General features: G+C 37.7%; 1 long non-coding RNA gene across 1 annotated transcript in view; it reads left to right on the top strand.

Moving 5' to 3' along the window:
- Window positions 1–24,335, top strand: part of LOC132594575 (uncharacterized) — a 703,896-nt gene that overhangs the window by 361,312 nt on the left and 318,249 nt on the right. Inside the window, exons 5-6 of the long non-coding RNA XR_009560781.1 lie at window positions 1,698–1,852; window positions 3,851–3,932. This is a non-coding gene — a long non-coding RNA (uncharacterized lncRNA). The remainder of the gene's footprint in view (window positions 1–1,697; window positions 1,853–3,850; window positions 3,933–24,335) is intronic.

Genomic DNA, 24,335 nt, shown 5'->3' with positions numbered 1-24,335 from the left:
TTTGTTACAATATTGCTTCAGAAACCATATTAATGAACTTTTCTTCCTCTGTTTCATTACCATCCATTGATTTATTTTGCACTCTGAATGGATCTTTGACTCATCATGATGTTGTAATATCATTTGTTGGTCATTTGGGAATTTTTAATTCAGTGAGTTATACAGATCTTCTAAATGTTGACAAATTTTTATATAATATCAACAATAACATTTATTAATATCAACACTGATCTTAGAAAAATCTTTAAGGGTAGGAAACTGTCAGGCTCACAGTTGCAGACCCAAGTTTTACAAAATTTGAATTTTCCCTTGAAAGCTTGAACTTTATCATTGGCAACAAATACCATCTCTGGTTTTCCTTGAAGTGACAGGCTCACTTTATTAATTTCTTAAGAAAATATCAAGAAATGAGCAAGTCTGAATAACCATAGTTTGTCAGGCTTTCAAGTGAAAATAGTGTTCAGTGAGAAAGGTAGACAACCATCATACCTCTGCATGTCAGAAGTGCTTTATGCAGATTTTGCATTTTGTTACACAGAATAATAAAAAGGCACATACTCGAGGATCAAGATTTAACAAAATTAATAATTTTAATGCTCTACCAAGGGCAGTTTAAAGTGAAACTGGTTTTTTTGTTAAATCACAAATGAATGGCAATGAAGAATACAATGATGACTAGTATTATGTGGTGTCACCACCTGGAGTCAAGGCATCATTAGAGCAAATGTCAGCACAATGAAAAAAGCAAATAATGATTCTTATCATAAGAATAGTTTTGAAGACTGCCCGAACCAGTGAACTTCAGGGGTCTGAAGACCATACTTTGAGAACTCCTGACCTATAGACCGTCTTAAAATGCTGATTTTTTTTTTTTTTTTTTTTTTTTTTTTTTTGCCAGACTTCCAGAAATTCCAATTCAGGAGTTTGGGAAGGGGTCCAATAATTTGTAACTTTAAATAGCACTGCAGAGGATTTTGAGAAAGTGGCCTATGGAACACACTTTGAAAAATACAGCATTATAGGAGAGATGCCTTCACTTTGGCTATGATTATATGAACTGGAATATATACCTGCCTAAAACAACTGATTATTTACTTTAGTAAAATTAGTCACCTAGCTGCTTTATTGATTTGTTTATTCTATCCAAAAGGTTGAGTTGATAGTCCTTTGTGTATATTAATTTTCTGTCTTACATCTCCCATATCCACTTCTTTAATTAACTTTTGTTTTCTTCATTTTGAACCCGTTTAGACTCTGTCTTTCTTTGATAGGTTGTGAAAGTTAAAATTGGGCAGACATGCCATCCTTTTAGGCTCTGACCATGCTAAGAAGTAGTATCTGCTGTGTTTTCACATCTTAAAATAATCAAACTGTTCTTCCCCTTTGCTATTCCTCCTCACCTGTAGCTTTCTAGCCCACTATCTGCCTTTGGCATTCTGACCATGACTGAGTTCCCTGGGGAATGTCAAAGAATATAAATGAATCTTGCCCTGGACTTTTGTAGTTGAACAGCCTGGGCTCCTTTAGGTATTCTGTCAAAGAGGAAAAGAGTAAGCGTGAGTTGGAGAGAAAGCTTGAAAGTGAGTATGAGCCTCCCTTATGTAATTGGCCTACTTCTCTTCCCTTTCCTAACAATGAAATATCTAAAACTGGGACTCAGCCACTCCTTTGATCTCTCTTCATCTTTCTCTCTACAGATATCCTGCAACTGGCTGCCTGGCTTCAGAGATTTTTTTCAACTTGAGACAATTCAAGCCCCAACTGAGTAATCCTCGATGACCCATTGTATTGTTTGGCTAAAATGTACAAGTAGCTTGCAGAGCTCAACCCTTTAGGCTTAACATCTTCCCAGGTGAGAATAGACTGCGTTGGTCTTGTTTGCATTTTTGGTTTGACCTGTTCACCTCACCCTTTAGGCCATTTCCTTTGATTTTGAGGAGTTAGGTTTTATGACCTCCAACACAATTATGGATCACTGTTAGTTTCCAAAACATTTGGGTAGTGCTAAGCAAAATTTGCTACCCTAAATGCTCGGGCTGACGGTATGACACATCAGTGAAACAGGCTTTCAATTATAAAGTTGCTTTGGTTTAAATCTTACCTCAGAGTCATAATTTGTGTAATGGTGGTGTTGGCATAAGTTAACTGAAAAGAGCTTTGTGTAGGATACAATTTGTTAAAAAAGCTGCCTTCGTCATAGTTGAAAACTTTAAAGGGAATATAATTTTAATGTTCAAAGATCTTTAAGTAATGGGTATGTGACACTGAAACATTTAGCACTTCATTTTTGAAATCTGACTTTCAAATCTGAATAATCTTGCCATATTTACTGACCCAAGTCTGTGCATAGCTATGCATATATGTACAGAGCTTTTTAAACTTTAAAGATCAAGCCCTGGTGCATGCAAGAAATTTACAGCAAATAAAAAGCTCCCGATTACACTTCTATTCCTAAAACTAATTGTATATTTGTGCAAGTAATACTTTCAGATGGTATCAGGTGTTAGCACATATACATAGTTGTGGAGTTTGGCCTCTTTAATATAAAATTCAAATCTATTTCTGGCAAAACAAACACTTTTTAAAATCAATTACTCCAATCAAGTCAGGAGCTTTCTTCCTTAAACCGTCAACAACAGCAATCAAACAACTTTGGGAATAGAAAAATAAACTAAGCCGTCATACATGCATTTGCAAATTTTTTCTTCTACGCATTAGAAGTTAACTGGAGTTGTATTTTTGTCCATGACTTCTACTGATTTATATGCGACAGGATAATTTATTGTGATATTGATTTCTGTATCATTCTCACTGAGGGGGACGTTTTTTTCCTTCCCTATCCTGAAAAATAGCCCAAACTCTTTGGTTTTTGCTATGGCAGAGGTGAGAATGGAGGATTGTTAAATTTTGAGTCGCTGAAAGGAGTAGTTTCCAGAAATGCAGAAGGTGACCTCCATCCGGGCCCTTTGATTTTCAGAAACAGTTTCCTGGCAGGATTGTTTAACAGGGCAAGTTCCACCTAGAGGGTAGAGCGTTTGTGTACAGCTTTCCTAAGTCTGATAGGGATCTTTAAGGTTTCCAGGAGCAGAGACAAAGGAATTTACTTGCTCACAGGGCTCTAGATGAGTGATTACTACATAATGACCCTAGAAGTTGGACCATATGTATCTTGGACTTGAGAACAATTGTGAGGCTACTTGTGAGTGAATCTTTGCTCAGTTAAGCAGACTATTATAGGAGTCAATCTGAATCCATCACAGCAAAATGACTAAATTAACTTGGATTGTCTCCTTGACAGCAGAATTCTGTTGCCTAAAATAAAACTTAAATGGTAACAACTATTGGGTACTATGGACTTACATCACCCCTCAATTTCCAGTCACCACTTAAGCCTGGGATTCTGGTATAATCCTGTGAGGGCTGGGGGACATGTCCCCAAAATGACTAACACTGAGTTTAGTGGACCATTTGGGCACATTACATAATTGGGAAATGTAATGAATTCCTTAAATCCAAATATTGTGGAATAAAATCATATGTATAACAAATGCATCTATACAAACCAGTAATCAATGAGTGGTAGTATTTTTCTCATTAGTCTTCTGATTTTCCTAATTTACACTTAGCTCATTTTTTATTCAAGTATAACACTAATTATAGTTACATGAAATCCTGCTACTGAAGAAAAAGTACTCCTGGCCCATTTGAAAAATCATGACGGCATTTTCATTTATTTTTGTTAGCTGACCACCTATTAGTGTGACATAATTAACAAATTAAAGTACTTGTAAAAGATTGGTCAGTGTTGAGGAGATTGAAGCTTGTACATTAAATATTTATTTTGATTTAGATTATGTGGAGAATTGAATGACAGAAATCTGGACCTGAACGAAGACGGAGCTATACTTTATATCACACACTGCTATCTAAAGGTACACTTATTCATAAATTCCCTGAGACCATAAAGCGAGTTTTATGCTCTGTTCTTTTCCTCAATGACTTACAGGATTGTTTACTATATGTTTACTATATACTGCAGAATTTGTGGTGTGTGTAGATAGCAAACTGGCCACCTGGAAAACCTAGTTAAGCTTAGGGGAAATTGCCCAGTTCATGACATGGATATAGGAAGCTTTAAGGAAAAGATCTAACAGCTAGTCTAGTTTATTTTTTTGACTGCTACTTGCCTTCCACATAATAAACCCCAAATTGAAGGCTTTGAGAGTCTGTATTTCTGTCACTACACCATGTAGTAAGTGGTAAACCATGCATTTTATATATATATATGTGTGTGTGTATATATATATATAGCACAAACACATATATACATATATATGTATACACACACATGCACACACACACACATATATATACATACACACATATATATACAAACACATCTCTAAATCAGAGAAAAGGTGGTTGGAAGAGGACCATGCCCCTTCCTACTTCTTTGCCCGTATTCAATCATAAAAGACTCATTCAGGAAAAACAAAACAAAACATAAGAACAGAAGCCAAAGTGAGTGGTCTGGTTACTAGTTCAAAATTAATACAAAAATATTCAAATCACGAACGACCTTGAATTCCCCCTCAGGAGGTGTTTTTTGGTTTTTCTCTAAAGTACAGTTGATTTTCAATATTATATTTTTTTTAGTTTCAGGTGTATACATAGTGATTTGATATTTTTACAGATGATAGTCCATTTAAAGTTAATATCAAATATTGGCTATATTCCCTGTGCTGTACAATATATCCTGGCGACTTATTTATTTTATACTTAGTATTATAGTTTTTACCTCTTAATCCCCCACCCTTATCTTGCCCCCCCCAGTGATAACCACTAATTTGTTCTCTGTATCTGTGAGTCTGTTTCTGTTTTGTTATGTTCATCTGATGGTTTTATTTTATAGATTCCACATATAAGTGATAGCATACAGTATTTGTCTTTCTCTGTCTAACTTATTTCACTAAGGATAATAACATCCAGGTCCATCCATATTGTTAAAAGTGGCAAAATTTTATTCTTTTTTTATGACTGAGTCGTATTCCAGTGTGCGTGTGTGTGTGTGTGTGTGTGTGTGTGTGTATCTTACATCTTCTTTTTTTAAAAATTAATTTATTTTATTTTTGGCTGTGTTGGGTCTTCATTGCTGCACGCGGGCTTTCTCTAGTTGCAGTGAGCAGGGGCTACTCTTCGTTGTGGTGCGCGGGCTTCTCATTGTGGTGGCTTCTCTTGTTGCGGAGCACAGGTTCTAGGTGCACAGTCTTCAGTAGTTGTAACTCGCTGGCTGTAGAGTGCAGGCTCAGTAGTTGTGGTGCACGGACTTAGTTGCTCCTCGGCATGTGGGATCTTCCCGAACCAGGGGTCAAACCCATGTCCCTTGCATTGACAGGCAGATTCTCGACCACTGTGCCACCAGGGAAGCCCTCAAATCTTCTTTATCCATTCAACTCTTGAGGAACACTTAGGTTGCTTCCATATCTTGGTTATTGTAAATAATGCTGCTTTGAATATTCAGGTGCATACATCTTTTCAAATTATTGTTTTCATTTTCTTTGGATATATACCCAGGAGTAGAATTGCTGAATCTTATGGTAGTTCTGTTTTTAGTTTTTTTAAATTTTGGTTTGGGGGATACCTGTTCTTATTTTTTATTTATGTATTTATTGAAGTGTACTTGACTTAGAATGTTTCAGATGTACGGCAAAGTGATTCAGTTATATATATATTATATATATATATTCTTTTTCATATTGTTTTCAATTATAGGTTATTATTAGATATTGAATATAGTTCCCTGTGCTATACAGTAGGTCCTTGTTGTTTATCTATTTTATATGTAATAGTGTGTATCTATTAATCCCAAATTCCCAATTTATCCCCCCCTCCACTTTCCCCTATGGTAACTATAATTTTGTTTTCTATGTCTGTGAGTATATTTCTGTTTTGTAGATAAGTTCATTTGTATTTTTTTTAATTCCACATATAAGTGATGTTATATGTGATATTTGTCTTTCTCTGTCTTACTTCACTTAGTATAATAATGTCTAGGTCCATCCATGTTGCTGTAAATGGGAAAATTTCACTCTTTTTTATGGCTGAGTAATATTCCATTATATATATACCCCATCTTCTTTATCCATTCATCTGTCAATGGACATTTAGGTTGCATTCATATCTTGGCTGTTGTAAATAGTGCTGCTGTGAACATTTGGGTGCATGTGGCTTTTTAAATTAGCATTTTCATCTTTTCCGGATATATGCCCAGGAGTGTGAATACACCTACCTATCTAAGGAGACAAAAGACCTGTACTCCAAAAAATATGCTGATGAAAGAAATTGAAGACCACACAAACAAATGGAAAGATACACTGTGTTCTTGGATTGGAAGAATCACTGTTGTTAAAATGACCGTACTACTCAAGGTAATCTACAGATTCAGTGCAATTTCTATCAAATTACCAATGACATTTTTCACAGAACTGAAACAAAAAATTTTTAAATTTGTCTGGAAACACAAAAGACCCTGAGTAGCCAAAACAATCCTGAGAAAGAGGAATGGAGCTAGAGGAATCATGCATCGTGACTTAGGACTATACTATAAAACTATAATAATCAAAACAGTGTGGTATTGGCACAGAAACAGCTACACAGATCAGTGGAACAGGATAGAAAGCCTAGAAATAAACCCACACACTTATGGTCAATTAATTTAAGGCAAAGAGGCAAGAATATACAATGGAGAAAAGACAGTCTCTTCATTAAGTGGTATTGGGAAAGTTGGACAGCTACCTGTAAAAAATGAAATTAGAACATTTTATAATACCATATATAAAAATAAGCTCAAAATAGATTAAAGACCTAAATGTAAAACTGAATACTATAAAACTCCTAGAGGAAAAATAGGCAGAACAGTCAGACATAAATCATAGCAATAATTTTTTGGATCCACTTTCTAAAGTAATTGAAACAAAAGCAAAAATTAACAAACGGGGCCTAATTAAACTTAGACGCTTTTACACAGCAAAGGAAACCATCGACAAAACAAAATGCCAACCTATGGAATGAGAGAAAATATTTACAGATGATGCGACCTACAAGGGCTTAATTTCCAAAATGTACAAACAGCTTATACATTTCAGTATCAAAAAAAAATCCAATCAAAAAAAGGACAGAAGACCTAAATAGACATTCCTTCAAAGAACACATACAGATGGCCCAAAAGCACATGAAAAGATATTCAACATTTTTAATTATTAGAGAAATGCAAATCAAAACTACAATGGGGTAATACTTCACACAGGTCAGAATGGCCATCATTAAAGAATCTACAAATAATAAATGCTAGAAAGGGTGTGGAGAAAAGGGAACCCTCCTATATTGTTGGTGGGAATGTAAATTGGTACAGTCACTATGGGGAACAGTATGGAGGTTCCTTAAAAAAAACTAAAAATAGAGTTACCATATGATCCAGCAATACCACTTCTGGGCATATACTGTATCCCGAAAAGATGAAAATGCAGTTATAATTTTTTTTGAGGAAATGCTGTACTGTTTTCCATAGTGGCTATACCAATTTACATCATTACTAACAGTGTCCTAAGTTTCCTTTTTATTCACATACTTGCCAACATTTGTTATTTATAGATTTTTCGATACAGCTATTTCAACAGATTGAAGGTGAGATTGAGGTTTTGATTTGCATTTCTCTGATGATTATCAACGGTGAGCATCTTTTCATATGCATATTGTCCAACTGTATATCTTCTTTGGAAAAATGTCTCTTTATGTCTTCTACCCACTTTTAAATTGTGTTCTTTTTTTATATTAGTTGTATGAGCTGTTTATACACTTTGAATATTAACCCTTTATTGGTCATATCGTTTGCACATATTCTCTCCCATTCCTTAGGCTGTCTTTTCATTTTGTTGATGGTTCTCTTTGCTATGCCAAAGCTTTTAAGTTGTATTAGATCCCATTTGTTCATTTTTGCTTCTTTCTCCTTTGTCTTAAGAGACCAATACAAAAAAATATGGCTTCAATTTATGTCCAAGAATGTTTTGTCTATGTTTCCTTCTAGTAGTTTTATGGTTTCTGGTCTTACATTTACGTTTTAAATCCACTTTGTGTTTACTTTTGTATATGGTGTTAGAAGATGTTCTAATTTCATTTTTTGACATTTAGCTGCCCAGTTTTCTCAGCACCACTTATTAAAGAGACTATCTTTTCTCCATTGTAGATTCTTGCCTCCTTTGTGTAGATTAATTGAACATAAGTGAATGGGTTTATTTCTGAGCTTTCTATTGTGTACATTGATCTATATGACTTTTTTTGTGCCTGTACCATACTATTTTGACTACTGTAGCATTGTAATGTAATATGAAGACAGGGAGCATGGTAACCTCCAGCTTTGTTCTTTTTTCTCAAGAATTATTTGGCTCTTTGATGTCTTTAATGGTTCCATATAAATTTTAATATTATTTGTTATAGTTCTGTGAAAAATGTCATGGGTATTTTGATAGAGATTGCATGAAATCTGTAGATTGCCTTGGGTATTGTCATTTTAATAATATTAATTATCCCAATCTATGAACATAGGGCATCTTTCCATTTCTTGCTATCAGCCTCAATTTCATTCATCAGTATTTTATAGTTTTCAGAGTATAGGTCTTTTACTTCCTTGGTTAAGTTTATCCCTAGGTATTTTTGTTTTTTGGGTGCTATTTTAAATGGGACTGTTTTCTTGTTTTCTCTTTCTAATAGTTTATTATTAGTATATAGAAAAGCAATATATTTCTGTATATTAATCTTGTATCCTGCAATATCCCTGAGTTAATTTATGCTAGTATTTTTTGTTGGAAACCTTAGGGTTTTGTATATACAGTATCATGTCATCTGCAAACAGTTACTGTTTTACCTCTTCCGTTCACATTTGGATGCATTTTATTTCTTTTTCTTGTCCAATTGCTCTGGTTAGGACTTCCAAAACTATGTTAAATAGAAGTGCTGAGACTGGGCATCCTTGTCTTGTTCCTGATTTAGAGGAAAAGTTTTCAGCTTTTAACCATTGAGTATGATGTTAGCTCTGGGTTTACTAGAAATAGCCTTATTATGTTGAGATATGTTCGTTATACACCAACTTTGATGAGAGTTTTTTTTTATCATGACTGGATATTCAGTTTTGTCAAATAGATTTTTCTGTGTTTATTGAGATGATCATGTGAGTTTTATCCTTTATTTTGTTAATGTGGTGTATCACGTTGACTGATTTGTAAATATTGAACCATTCTTGTGACTCTGGAATAAATCCCACTTGAACATGGTGTATGATCCTTTTTATATATTGTTGGATTTGGCTTGCTAGTATTTTGTTGAGGATTTTTGCATCTATGTTCATCAAAGATATTGGCTTGTAATTTTCTTTTTTTGTAGTTCTTTGTCTGGTTTTGGTATCACGGTAATGTTGGCCTCATAGAATGTGTGGGAGTGTTCCACCCTCTTCAATTTTTTGGAATAGTTTTAGAAGGATACATATTGTATTAGCTTTTCTTTTTGTGTTTATATTTTCTTATGTGAAGCTATCCAGTCCTAGACTTTTGTTTGCTGGGAGGTTTTTAATTAAAAATTCAATTTCATTATGAGTGATTGGTCTGTTTAAATTGTCTATTTCTTATTGATTCATTGTCAGAAGATTACTTCTAGAAGTTTATCCATTTCTTCTATGTTGTCCCATTTTATTAGCATATAGCTGTTCATAGTATATTCTTTTTTAATCTTTCTGACATTTCTTGTAATTTCTTCCATTTCATTTCTTATTTTGTTTGTTTGGGTCCTTTCATTTATTTTTGATGAGACTGGCTGCTGGCTTACCAATTTTGTTAACTTTATTGAAAAAACAGTGCTTGGTTTCATTGATCCTATTTTATCTCTATTTTTAATTTATTTTCCCTTTGATCTTTGTTATTTCTTTCCTTCTGCTGACTTTGGGCTTTGTGTGTTGTTCTTTTTCTAATTCCTATAGATGGTAAATTGTTTATTTGAGATTTTGCTTGTTTCTTGAGATAGGCCTTTATTGCTCTAGACTTCCCTGTCAGAACTACTTTTGCTGAATCCTATAGATTTTGGAAAGTTGTATTTTATTTTCCTTTGTCTCAAGGTATTTTCTGATTTCCTCATTGACTTGTTAGTTTTTTAGTAGCATGTTGTTTATACTTCACATATTTATGCTTTTCTCATTTTCCTTCCTGTCATTGATTTCTGGTTTCATCTTGTTGTGACCACAGAAAATGCTTTATATAATTTCTCTCCTCTTAAATTTATTGAGGCTTGTGTTGCAGCCTGTTATGTGATCTATCCTGAAGGATATTATATGTTCACTTGACAAAAATAGATATTATATTGTTTCTGGATGGAGTGTCCTATAGATACCTGTTAATACCAACTGGTCCAGTATGTCATTTAAGACTACTCTTTCCTAATTGATTTTCTGTCTGCATTATCTGTCCATAGACGTCAGTGGGTTATTAAAGTCTCCGACTATTATTGTATTATTGTATGATTATCAATTACTCCCTTTATGTCTGTTAATATTTGCTTTATTTATCTGCTCCTATATTAGGTGCATACAGATTAATGCATGTCATATCCCCTTCTTGTGTTGACCCCTTTATCATTATATAAGGTCCCTCATTTTTTTTATAGACTTTGTTTAAAAGTCCATTTTGTCTGATATGAGTATTGCTAGTCCACTTTCTTGTCATTTACATTTGCATAAAATATATTTTTACATCCTCTCACTTTCAGTCTGTATGTGTCCAGTTTGGAAGTGAGTCTCTTGTTAGCAGCATATAGATTGGTTTTGTTTTTCTATCAAATAAACCACATTATGTCTTTTGACTGGAGCATTTAGTCCATTGACATTTAAAGTGATTACTGGTAAGTATATGCCATTTTGTTACTTATTTTCTGGTTGTTTTTGTGTTTCTTCACTCTTCTATTCTTTTAGTTACTTCCCTTTTGGTTTGATATTATTCTTTAGTGATATCCTGTGTTCCTTCCTCTCTAGTTTTTGTGTATCTATTGTATGTGTTTGATTTGTGGTTACCATGGGATTCATATATGTTGAAGTATAACTGTATCTTCTTGTTTTGTACTGGTAGTCATTGAAGCCCAGACACATTTGAAACGATCTACATTTTTTTTTTTACTCTCATTCCCCATGATTTGTTTTTCATGTCATATTTTACATCTTCATATTTCTCCCTTCACTTTTCATTGTAGTTATAGTTGATTTTACAATTTTTGTTCTTTACTCTTCATACTAGCTTATTTAAGTGGTTGATCCACAGCCTTTACTATGTATTTCCCTTTATTAGTGGGATTTTTCCTTTCCTATACATTCTTCCTTTGTTGTAGCCTTTTCTTTTGCATGGATAGAAGACCCTTTAACATTACTTTTAGGGTTGGTTTAGTATTGATGAAGTCTTTTAGTTTTTACTTGTCCTAGAAGTTCTTCATCTGTCCTTCAATTCTGAATGATAACTTTTCTTGGTAGAGTATCCTAGGTTGCAAGTTTTTCCCTTTCAGAACTTTAAAAATACCATGCCTCTCCCTTTTGGCCTGCAAAGTTTTGTTTTTCCTTAAATTTATTTATTTATGTATGTATTTATTTATTTTTGGCCATGTTGGGTCTTCATTGCTGCGCGCGGGCTTTCTCTAGTTGTGGCGAGCGGAGGCTACTCTTTGTTGCAGTGCGTGGGCTTCTCATCACAGTGGCTTCTTTTGTTGCAGAGCGTCGGCTCTAGGCACACAGACTTTAGTAGTTGTGGCACGTGGGCTCAGTAGTTGTAGCTCGTGGGCTCTAGAATGTAGGCTCAGTAGTTGTGGTGCATGGGCTTAGTTGCTCCATGGCTTGTGGGATCTTCCAGGACCAGGGCTCGAACCCTTGTCCCCTGCATTGGCAGGTGGATTCTTAACCACTGTGCCACCAGGGAAGTCCCAAGCCTGCAAAGTTTTTGAAGAAAGATCAGCTGATAGTCTTATAGGTGTTCCCTCATATGTGAGTCTTTGTTTTTCTTTTGCTGCCTTTGGAATTATCACTTTATTTTTAATTTTGCCCTTTAATTGTGATATGTCTTCATATTGGTCTCTTTGGGTTCATCTTGTTTGGAACTCTCTGTGCTTTCTGTACCTGGAGATCTGTTTCTTTCAGGAAGTGTTCAGCCACAATTTCCTCAAACACATTTTTTACCCTTTTATGTCTCTCTTCTCCTTCTGGTATCTTTATAATGTGAACGTTAGTGCATTTGATGTTGTTTCTGAGGTCTGTTAAACTATCCTCATTCATTCATTCATTCATTCATGTGTTCATTCATTCATTTTTGCTGTTTTGATTGGGTGGTTTCCATTATTCTATCTTCCAGGTCACTTATGCATTCTTCTGTATCACCTAATCTTCTGTTAGTTCCTTCTAGTGTGTTTTTCATTTCAGTTATTGTATTATTCAATTCTCACTGTTTTTTTTTTAATATTTCTTAAGTCCTTATTAAAATTCTCACTGTGTTCGTCTGTTTTTTCTCCAAGTTCTGTTAGTCCTCTTATTACTAATGCTTCAGACACTTTATTTGGTCAGTTATTTGTCTGTTTCATCAGTTATTTTTCCCTTTTTTGTTGTTGTTGTTTTATTTGAAACAAATTCCTCTGTCTTCTTATTTTGTTTAACTTTCTGTGTCTCTGTCTCAGTCCTGAAAGGATGTCCTTGTGTGAGAGCATCCCTTTGCAGTCCACACGTGCCCAATAGCTTTTGTGCCTGAACTGGATATGAAGTGAGCATCGATCACGTCTTCCCTGGGGTGTGCTAGCAGTTATCACCGTGATGGGAAATGGGACTGGAGATAGAGAAACTAGGGCCAGAGAAGGTGTGAACTGGGACTTTTCCTCTGCTCAGTGGCTGACAGTGCTCTATTAGGGATTGAGGTGGGTCAGTGGTACTGGAGCAGAACCCTTGAGGGTCAGGTACAAACGGGTTCCATTCCATCCCAGTGTGCGCTCTCCCCCCACCTCCCAGGCATTGGTGCCTTTGCCCCATACTGAGCAGGCGGTGCCAGAGTGGACACCCATTGAGGGATAGGGCATGTGATGGGATGGTCCCTGCATGCCAGTCAGAGTTCCAGACTTTTCCCGATCTGCTACCTCAACAAGAGCCAGCGATGGCCATCCTTGCTACTTCCAGATATAGTGCCGTGTCTGATCCAGTTCCATCCCCCACAATTGCACAGTCCCCTCGTCAATGGTAGCATTCACCCTAGTATGGAGCTGCGCCAGAGACAGAGGTGCTGGAGCAGTTTTGCACGTTGGGGCGGGGGCTGCATTGGTTGTAGTAAACAAGCCAGAGTTCTAGGCTGTTTCATTCTGCTTCCTCTGCCTTGTTTTGGGTGCAGGCAAGTGTGTGCGTGCTCTTCACAGGTGGAGTCTAGGTTTCTCACAGCCCCCTGTTAGACCCACTGGTCTTCAAAGCAGCCAAAGGGACTCATCTGCCTGTTGTCAGATCCCAGGGCTAGGGTTCCCAACATGTGGCTCACACTGCTCACTCCCCACGGTGGGTGGATCTCTTCCTTGTGTCTCCTCCTAGGGGTGCAGGTCCCAGGCTGATCACGTTTCTTCCCTTCATACCTGATTCTGTGTGGGTCTTTCTTTATAGCCTTGGTTGTGTGAGAGTCTTTTCCAAATCTCCAGTTTGTTTTCACTGAGAATTGTTTTATTTTGATTTGTTCGTGATGGGGAGGTGAGCTCAGCATCCTCGTGCTCTACCATCTTGATCTCCTTCCCTCTCAGGAGTTTGCATTTAGTTTTTTAGGCACTGGAAAGCCACCAGAATTTCTTGAGGTGAGGAGGTAGAGGTGCCACTTTAGGGAATAATCTTGTAATGCTTTACATAATAGATTGGGACATAAAGGGATGTAAACACAGGGAGGCTATTTGAAACACAGTATTAAATTTAGCTAAAAACACTGTTGGCTGTATAATTTACATTTTTCAATACTGGATAGAAATGCTTACCCCTGTTACACTGTTCAACTATTTATCCCTGTCAGTTTCAAGTTTGAGATATTTTTTGTCTCATACAATTACCTGAATTCCTGACTTTCTGAGTGTCAAAACACTGTAACTGGGACTTCCCTGGTGACGCAGTGGTTAAGAATCCGCCCGCCAATGCAGGGAACATGGGTTCAAACCCTGGTCCAGGAAGACCCCACATGCCACAGAGCAACTAAGCCCTTGTGCCACAACTACTAAGCCTGTGCTCTAGAGCCCGCGAGCCTCAACTACTGAGCCCGCATGCCACAACTACTGAAGCCCGTGCACCTAGAGCCCGTACTCTGCAACAAGAGAAGCCACCACCATGAGAAGTCCGCGCACCACAATGAAGGGTAGCCCCCACTCGCTGCAACTAGAGAAAGCCTGCGCACAGCAACAGAGACCCGAGGCAGCCAAAAATAAATAAATAAAAATAAATAACTTTATTTAAAAAAATAAAGAGTATGTAATCTAAAATGTGCCTCATTAATAATAGAACATAGAAAAAAATTCCCTGGTGGTCTAATCTAAATTAAAAAAAACAACTATTTATCTAATAGAATAAATTAATTTTGTGCTATAGATGGACTATCTAAATTGATTCTAGATTAAAAATGGATTTGATAGAATGTCACTGTCAGATATTAGGAATGAGGTTCTGAACTTTCAATTCGGGTTTAGCCTGATTTTAGTCTGTGTCAGATGTGCCTGGAATTTGGCATTCTGAGGTCAGTGTTCTAAATCCAGTTCCACTGCTAATGTATTATGTTGTTACTACATAGTAATCACAAAAATAAGATCTCAAAGGCATTGGTTTTACCATTTATAAAAAAATATTAAGGAGTAACTTGTAATATCCCAGATGACAGGGGTAGTGATTATTTGGGGCATTTTTATCTCCAGTGCATACCTAGAAGGAGTGAATAAATACTTCCTGAATGAATAAATAAAAATGAAACAATAGCATAATTGCAAATTATATCTTGTTTCTTTTCACTCCTGTACCCTCAACACTTAGTATAGTGTATGGTACCCGATAGAAGAATGAATCAAGTACAAATCTGTTTGAAGAAAATCAGCAACTGAGTACATTTTATTTATTTTTTTATTTTTTTATTTTTATTTTATTTTTTTTGCGGTACGTGGGCCTCTCACTGTTGTGGCTTCTCCCGTTGCGGAGCACAGGCTCCGGCCGCTCCGCGGCATGTGGGATCTTCCCGGACCGCGGCACAAACCCGTGTCCCCTGCATCGGCAGGCGGACTCTCAACCACTGCGCCACCAGGGAAGCCCGCAACTGAGTACATTTTAAACAATTATTTACAAGATTATATCTCATTTGTGGGAAAAATGAAACTTTGTAATGGGATTAATTATATATATAATGAAAAAAAATAAGTCATTGCAGGATATTTAGTAGCAGTAGGTTGCTATGCCAACTGGTCATCATGCCTTAGGGGACATATGTTAGAGCTCCTGAAACTTCAGTGGCTACCAAGCTGTTATAGTAGTCCTCTGTGCAGTAGTTTCAGAAGCCGTGTTGAGAGCTATGGATTTGGACTTGTGGACGGGGGCTTTTTGAATTCAGAGGTATACAACTCCAGTGATTTATGAGACTACGTGTATGAATAAGAAATGGAATGACTGTTGTCTCTTAAGTAACCAATCCCTTGGATTTTACGTGTGTTCTGGGGCATCATGTGTTTTGTTTTGTTTTGTTTTGTGGTACGCGGGCCTCTCACTGTTGTGGCCTCTCCCGTTGCGGAGCACAGGCTCCGGACGCGCAGGCTCAGCGGCCATGGCTCACGGGCCTAGTCGCTCCGCGGCATGTGGGATCTTCCCGGACCGGGGCACGAACCCATGTCCCCTGCATCAGCAGGCGGACTCGCAACCACTGCGCCACCAGGGAAACCCCATCATGTGTTTTATAGCAAATCCAAACCCGGGTATACCACATTAAAAAGGTCTGTTAGGCAACGCACCCAAAACAATCCACGCTAAGACACAGATATTGCAGGAACTTTATGTTGATAACGATGGTGATGCTGATGGATTGTAGTAGAAGGAAGAGTGAGAGGAAGAGGAATGCCTGTGATGTGTTCAGTGCTGTTATATGTCTTGCATATAATGCCCTGTGAGGTGGTGGTAATTTTTATAATCAGCATTTTACAGATGAGGAGACTTAAGCACAAATATGCTTTGTAAGTTGACCAAGGTCACATAGATAGCATGTGGAGGAGCTGGGATGTAAAAACAGGTAGTCTGGCTTCAGACTCTTAACACTGTTCTAACCTGCTTCCCAATCAAGTTTCAGACACAATTTCCTTGAAATAATAAATGGATACAATTTTATATAGAATGCCAACATGCCAAAGTTTATGGTTTTCCAAATTCTCTACCTCAGAGACCTAAAATCTACCTGAAGGCTTTCTTCCATGTGTTTCATAAGTAGCTATACAATTATTTCATTTACCACCATTGCTTCCTTGAGGCTATTATTGGAATCATTGCTTCTGTAGAGGATTTAGTGTGTCGTCTTGTCTTCAGCTCAGATTAACTTGATCAGTCCTAAATTCTGGAAGCCTCTATCAAGTTGCTCCTTGGGAAAAGGGAAGTCCTATATATTTTGTTGTAAATGTTTAGGAAAGTATGCTTGAAGCTGAAAAAATTTTCAGTCTACTTGTTATTTTTGTTTAATCATTGTGGTTTTTACTTTAAGCCATTGAAATAAAACCATAAACAACCTGTTTGTTATGTATTTCTTTGTATTAGACATTTTGTGTAAATTTTATTATTAATAGTTCATTAGAAATATTTTTACCTTCTATTATTGTGTCATCAAAAATCTGTTGTTTTTTAAAAGAGTAATTTGCTTATGTCTGAAACCAAATTGTCTTCCGAAGAAGCACATAATTAATTTTACAATGAAAATCAGTGAAGAAAACAAGATCCTCTATATAGAATTGTGCCTTGCAGGCAAGTTTTGGTACATATATCTACTTCAAAGGGGGAGAAATTTTCAAATTCTCTATAGTTACCCACTGTGGCAAACTCTAGGGCTTACACACCTTATACTTACTTCTACCTTTCTAGGGAGCAGTGCTTTGCTGTGGATGGGAGCTTTAGTCAGTGACGTTGAGGCCAGATAGGAAGCAGGTAGGCAGAGAGGTGGGATGTTTCACAACACTGCGGATCGTGAGCTCTTCATGGATGTTCAGGGGTACTGATCCTCTCTGAAGCTGGTAATAGTTGTTTGTGAGTCAAATGTGAAATGATCCAAGCTCTGCTGCAATTAGAAGAAAGTGAAAAAGAGCACTGAAAGTTGCCCACGGCCTACTTCATATTGGAAGAGAGGAGCCTGGTACATTCTTTGTCATGCTTGATCTTGTTCTTCAACTCAGAGATAGCAGGCACAACATCTCTTTTGATAGAAGGCTTCTGGTCTACCAGAAACAAATTTACAGACTCCTGTCGGTAATGGACTTTGAAACAATAACTTCTGAAAAAGTCCTCTCGAGAGAATAGATCAAGGGTCAGCAAACTTTTTCTGTAAAGGGTCAGATACTAAGTATTAGGCTTTGTGAGCCATACGGCCTCTGCCATAACTACTCAATTCTGCCATTACAGCATGAAAGCAGTGCTAGCTAGCACATGTAATTTTTGCATGTCATGAAATATCCATTATTTATTTTTTCAACCATTTGATAATATAAAAAACATTCTTAGCTTGCAGACCATACGTAGATTGCAGGCCAAATTTGGCCCATGGGTCACGGTTTGCAATCCCCTGGGATATAGTAAATGTATTTTTACTGTAATCTTTTCATCGCTTCTCACCTCTCATGCCTTCTACCCCTTCCCATAAAATGAAACCAAAACCACCACGTCTCGTCTCAAAGTGAAGGTGGAAATCATTGGATGACGTATAGGTGCTTTCTAAATAACCTAATCAAAGTCTTATTTCAGGAGATGACATTGGCAATACCATTTTCATAATAGAAGCAGGTAAAATAACGGGTATGAATTAGATAATCAGATGCTACAGGGTTCTGGATATCTTTTCCAGCAGTATGTCCATCACAGGCCCTGCAACTGGAGCTGATGGATCAGGGTATGAAGGCTCTTCTTTTGAGAAAAAACACTGTAGACAGCTGAAACTGTATTATTGTGGATCTTGGGTAAGCAGGCTCAGTTCTCTGTTAGTGGAAGATTTGGTTTTGCATGGAATGCCCATGTTAGGAGCTATGATCAAGGTATTTTTGTGGGTACACAGGAAAACAAATAGGATCAAGTTATTTTCTTCTATGATTAAAATTATCTTTTAGAACTTGTTTGTTCATTCATTTGCTTATTCATTCAATAAATATTTTTTGAGAACCCACAGTGTGCCAGGCACTAATTGAACCATTTGATACATATGATCTCCTTGAGTCTTTTGTATCAATCCCCTGTTTTTCAGGTGAATACAATGAAATTTATGGAGGTTAAATGACTTGTCCAAGGTCACACAGATGATATCTGGTAGAAATGTGATTCAAATAACTTGTGTATTGCCTGGAGATCTTGATATCTCCCAGGAGTACTGTGTCAGGTCCAGTACAGGGCAGTGTCCCACTACTAGAAGCACATACAAAATATAGGCGGTTTGGAGATAGACTAATTTAAAGTGAACAGAAAATTGGAGTAATAGGTAGCAGTGTTCAGTTGGTTGTTAAAGTCCATCCCCTTCTAAATTGTGACCCTGTGTGCACGCATGCTCACATGTGCGCACATGTGTGGTGTGTAGAGGCATAAGCTTTGTCTGGCTGGTGCAACAATTGTTTTTTAACATCTTTATTGGAGTATAATTGCTTTACAATGGTGTGTTAATTTCTGCTTTATAACAAAGCGAATCAGCTATACATATACATATATCCCCATATCTCCTCCCTCTTGCGTCTCCCTCCCACCCTCCCTATCCCACCCCTCTAGGTGGTCACAAAGCACCCAGCTGATCTCCCTGTGCTATGCGGCTGCTTTCCACTAGACAGGTGAATAGATAAGATGTGGCACATATATCCAATGGAATATTACTCAGCCATAAAAAGAAACGAAATTGAGTTATTTGTCGTGAGGTGGATGGATCTAGAGTCTGTCATACAGAGTGAAGTAAGTCAGAAAGAGAAAAACAAATACCATATGCTAACACATATATATGGAATCTAAAAGAAAAAAAAGGTTCTGAAGAACCTAGGGTAAGGACAGGAATAAAGACGCATACGTAGAGAATGGACTTGAGGACACAGAGGGAGGAAGGGTAAACTGGGACCAAGTGAGAGAGTGGCATGGACTTATATATACTACCAAATGATGCAAAAATTTTTATATTTAATCCTAACCTCTTTCTCATTTGATCCCTCTCTTTCATCCCAAATCCAGTTGCCTTATGAAGACCTGAAGACATCACCCTAGGGCATGCAGATTCATGAAAGAGCTGACTTCCCTAGTGGAAGATTGGTCTATACTTGTCAGTGTGAGCTCTAAGGGTTGGAACTGTTCCCAGGGCACAGTCATAGTCAATTCTGTGATTCTGTGGCACAGCTTGTGAGCATCTGATAGTCGGAAGTGGTCCCTTGGGAAAGAGATGTCCAGCTCCATTGTGGAGTTGTAGGGTTAGGGTGAGCCTTTCTTTATATAGAGGAGTCATTGCTTGTAGTTGGTTCTCCTATTGTCCAGTACAGAACTTGAACCCTCTGGGTTTGCTGGTTATTTTGTAGAGCAGCGGTCCCCAACCTTTTTGGCACCAGGGACCAGTTTCGTGGAAGACAATTTTTCCATGGACAGTGGGGTGGGGGGGTATGGTTCAGGCGGTAATGTGGGTGATGGAGAGTGGCAGATGAAGCTTCGCTCGCTCACCTCCTGCTGTAAGGACCGGTACCCATCCGAGGCCCAGGGGTTGGGGACCCCTGATGTAGGGTATTTCTCCTGGGTGCATCTGTATATTCCCATGATGCTGAGCTATGGAAAGTAGGTATGCATGTGAAAAGATAGAAATTTGATATCTGGTTTGTGAGGCAGCTTAGTTTAGTGGTTAGGGTCAGAGAACTATGGAACTAGAATGCCTTAGTTCAAATCTTAAGTGTAAGCTGTGTGAGTTTATTTTAACCTGTGTATGACTTTGTTTCCATATCAATAAAACTGGTATAACAGTATCTACAATAAAAATTGGTATAATAGTACCTACCTTATAAGATTTTCATGAAGATTGAGTTAATACTTGTAAAGCAGTTAGAATAGTGCCAGACTTACAATAAGATCTCTTTAAGTGTCACCTATTATTCTTTCTGTGATTACGTAAGTCATGTCATAGCCTGATCAAAAGGAAATACTGTGGTTTTACCTGCTCAGAAAGTAAAGTCGACAGACTAAATAGCCCTGGCCTAGGAGCCATAATGCCCTGGTTTGAGGCCTGGCTTTATCATTTGTAACATGGATGGCTTTGAAAAAAGAAGCCCTGACATGATGGTTAGGAAGGTGAGTTGGCATCAGACCGTACATAATGCTGAGTTTGAAGAGCAAGTTCAGTAGAAGAGGAGGTCTAGAAGAAGAGTAGGGGAAAGAATTATGGAAGCACCATTCTTAGACCAAGATGAAGTAGCACGCATCATCTTGGCGTATAACACCAATACCCTTTGGCACCATAGACATCTGTCTTTAAATCTCAACTCCAGTACTTTTTGTCTGAGTGACATTTTGGGTAAATCACTTATCCTCTCATCTCTACAGAACAGATCATAAATGGTGCATGGTCGTAGAACTGTCGCCATAATAAGAAGAATTAATGTTTAAAAACAATTAGAACAAACAATGCTTTCACATAATAAGGGCTCAATAAATTTTGACTGTTATTATTATCATCACCTATGGGACTTAAAGATGTGGTTACTGAAGCCCAGGTAAAGTGACTTTCCCAAGGTCACAGAGCTAATTAGTTACTAGAATACAGATCTGACATCTAAGTCACTACTCTTTCTGTGACAGGAAACTTCCTCTTAACTTCCTGTGTAAATAAAACTTGGTGATTTTTGTATTATAGGCAGAATATCCAGAAGAAGCAGGACCCGTCCTTTTTTATTTTGGAAGAGGGTGTTTGGTTTGTTTGTTTGTTTTGTTAATGAGAAGTTCAGTCTTATTCTTTCATTCCTGTGGGGCAGTGTGGGGGGCTCCTCTCCACTGCTGGCTAGTGACCTATCCATAGATGTGAATAAACATTGGTACCATGCTCGGTAATCGACATGGGCTTTGATGCTACCTGAGCCCTCATTGAAGAGCCCCTGAAAGATTATTGCTCAATGGTTATATCCCTCCCTGAGTACTTCTTGCTCTACCAATCTCCCCGAGACCAAATGTGTTGAGTTACAAACAATATAGTCAAAGTCTCTTAATAGGAGTTTCTTGTGCCAAACAAGGGTAGTTCTACCTAGGTTTGGGTCTTCAAAGAGAAGGATCTCTCTAGTCACCTTCCTTTCCATACCACACAGTACCTTCTTTCTCATCCCTTAGATTTGTGTCCTGCCCCTCTCCCTCACAAGACCCTACCTTCTTCACAGGAGGACAGAGTTTTATCCTACAGTTCCTTATTGTACTTTGCAAACCTGAAACTTTCACATTTTGGCCAAATGATCAATGAGTTTCTCTTCTGCTTCAGAGGGTGTGAGGCACTGCTTCTAGTCTAGTCCTATCTCTCAGACTCCAGTTCAATCTTCTTAACAGGGAGAACTGGGGCTTATTTCCTCACTAGATGCCCTGGGAATTAAGCATTATAGACAATTTAATCTATCATACCTAAAAATGATATTTTTCTTAGCACAGCTTTTTCCTGGCTCTTAAAAAGAAAAAAGAGTCTGCCGTTATTAGGCTAAGAAGCATTTGCCTCTTTTCCAAGTCTGTCCTGAATTACAAGACCCACTATCTCAAGTATTTCTTAGGATGAAGGTCATTCAGTTGGACCGGTCTATAGGAATAAAAGTTCCTCTTCCAGTAAAACATTTAGGTAAGCATTTCTGGAATACTTAGACACGGATGTCAAGAATATGTCCACTTAAATCATCCTGGACTGTGTTCCATGAGGCATTTTGATACAAATACTACAAAAGTCTATTGAAAGATTATAGACTTAATCTGGATTATTTGTCTTTTTACGGCTGCTGGATTAATCAGACCGGGTCTACACTAGCAAACTGAAGGTGATGAACTGGGTTAATTATCTGGACTACCCAAGTCAGTACATTTCAGTTGCTTCCATTTCCTGAACCTTTCAGGTGAAAGCTTATTTTGGCTTGAAGTATTTGGATATATCCTCAGTTTAACATTTCTCTCTGACAACGGAGCCCTTAAGGCTTTGAGTCCAGCAAGTATTGTGCCTCTCACAGGCATGATGGAGAAAGTGCTCATGGGCCTTGGCACACGTCGCTTTATCAAGCTTCCTTGTAGTGCCATGTTGGAATTGGTGAAATGCATTACCATTTCCTTGGAAAATGAAAAAGAGACATTTAATAATCATGATGGATTCACAGAAAATGACTAGTGGAAGCAAAATCATTCTTTTCTCTGGGTAGGAATGAAGGGCACGGATTTTTCCAGCCTTACTCTCACTTACTATCACTAGGCATGGAATGATTTGCTTCTTTCCTCATTTTGTAAGTTGCAATGAACTGACTTAAGTAGGAGTATAAGACACAGGCAGAGCCTGTTGCAGGCAGCGTGATTAAGTTGGTCAGGTGTGCTCTGAGTGCTGTGTTCCTCTTTCCCTTGTTTTACTCTTGCCAGTCCCTTCCTGAATATCCAGCAGTATTTCATTTGGTCGTACTGTGACCGTTTTGACATCTGCCTTTGCAACTCATCGCTCTAGGACCTGCTTCTTCCTGAATGTATTTGAGCTAAAGTTGTTGATGACTTACAATCACTAATGTGATAAACTTTCTAAAAACTACATTTACAGTGTCTTTCACTCATGGGAGTGAGTCAGGTCACTGTGAGTTCTAGTCATCGTGAAATAAATAACAGGAGAGAAACTTGAGGTCAGGAGGTCTTTGCAGTACCCAATTAACTCATCCCACAGAGGTGACTGCCTAGCCTGCCTCGGGTAAGTATGAATCCAGGCATAGGCTATGTTTACCATATAGCAAACACACAGAAGGAACATTAAGTATCTGGTTAGGTGTCTGGATGTGTATTGTACTATGCTCAGTTTCTTGAGGTTGACCTTATATTTGTACAAGCACATTTAAATCTTAACTAGAAGACGTTTGCAAAAAACGATCTAGATAGCAGCTCTTCTCAAACTTGAACGCACTTCGAATCACCAGAGAGAATCTCGTTAAAATGCAGATTTTGGCCCATTCTGGGCTGGGTCCTGAGATTTTGCATTTCTAACAAGCTCCCAAGCGATGCAGATGCTGCATAAGTCTTCTTTCTATAGGAGGTGTTTACAATCTGGATTCCCACGGAGTCTAAGAGTCTAGGTAGATGCCTCAGGGACTAACTCAGAGGGCTGAATGGATAACCAAAGGCATGAAACTCTAGACAATACCTCCTTCATTCTTTTAAAAAATATGCTCTCTTTATATATGTTTACTATAATGGGGTCCTGTATAAGATTTGATTAGAAAGATAATCGGGTTTGGTTTCTAAAAATGCAAACAAACAAAAACTAAAACACTGATCTCAAGTATTTCACAAGGTAAAGACCTTAATTGGGGCAATTTATAAGAATGAAATTTCCTCCCGTGATGAAATATTTAGGTAGGTATCTTTGGGATATTTGAATACTTATGTGAGTATTCCCTGATTAAATTCCAAATTTCCTAGTGGGCCTATCCAAATGAAAAAGTATATTTTATAAAGTGGAAAATATGATTTGGCTGTGGCTTTACTAGCCAATTTAATGTTGGAAGGGAAAGAAGATAGAATTAGCTGTCAGATCTGCCTTTCAGCTATGGCTCTGTACTAATGTATGGGTGGCCTAGGACTCGTTCTTAGCTCTGTATGTTTGTCTTTTCTTTGGTAAAGGAAGGAAATGATCCCTAGCCTAACAAAATTGTTTGAAGATGGAATAAAATGATAGGTAGACTGTTACAGGGCAAGGGTGGAAGCAGGGAGAGCTGTTAGAAGACTGCTGCACTAATCCAGGGGAGAGATTATGATGGCTTGGCTGGCATGGTAGAGGTGGAGGTGATACAAGGTCATATTTTATTATTTCCAAGACAAAGAGGAGAGG

Source organism: Globicephala melas, chromosome X (genome assembly GCF_963455315.2).
Source record: "Globicephala melas chromosome X, mGloMel1.2, whole genome shotgun sequence".
Lineage (NCBI taxonomy): Eukaryota > Metazoa > Chordata > Mammalia > Artiodactyla > Delphinidae > Globicephala > Globicephala melas.
This window is presented reverse-complemented; position numbering and strand designations above follow the sequence as displayed.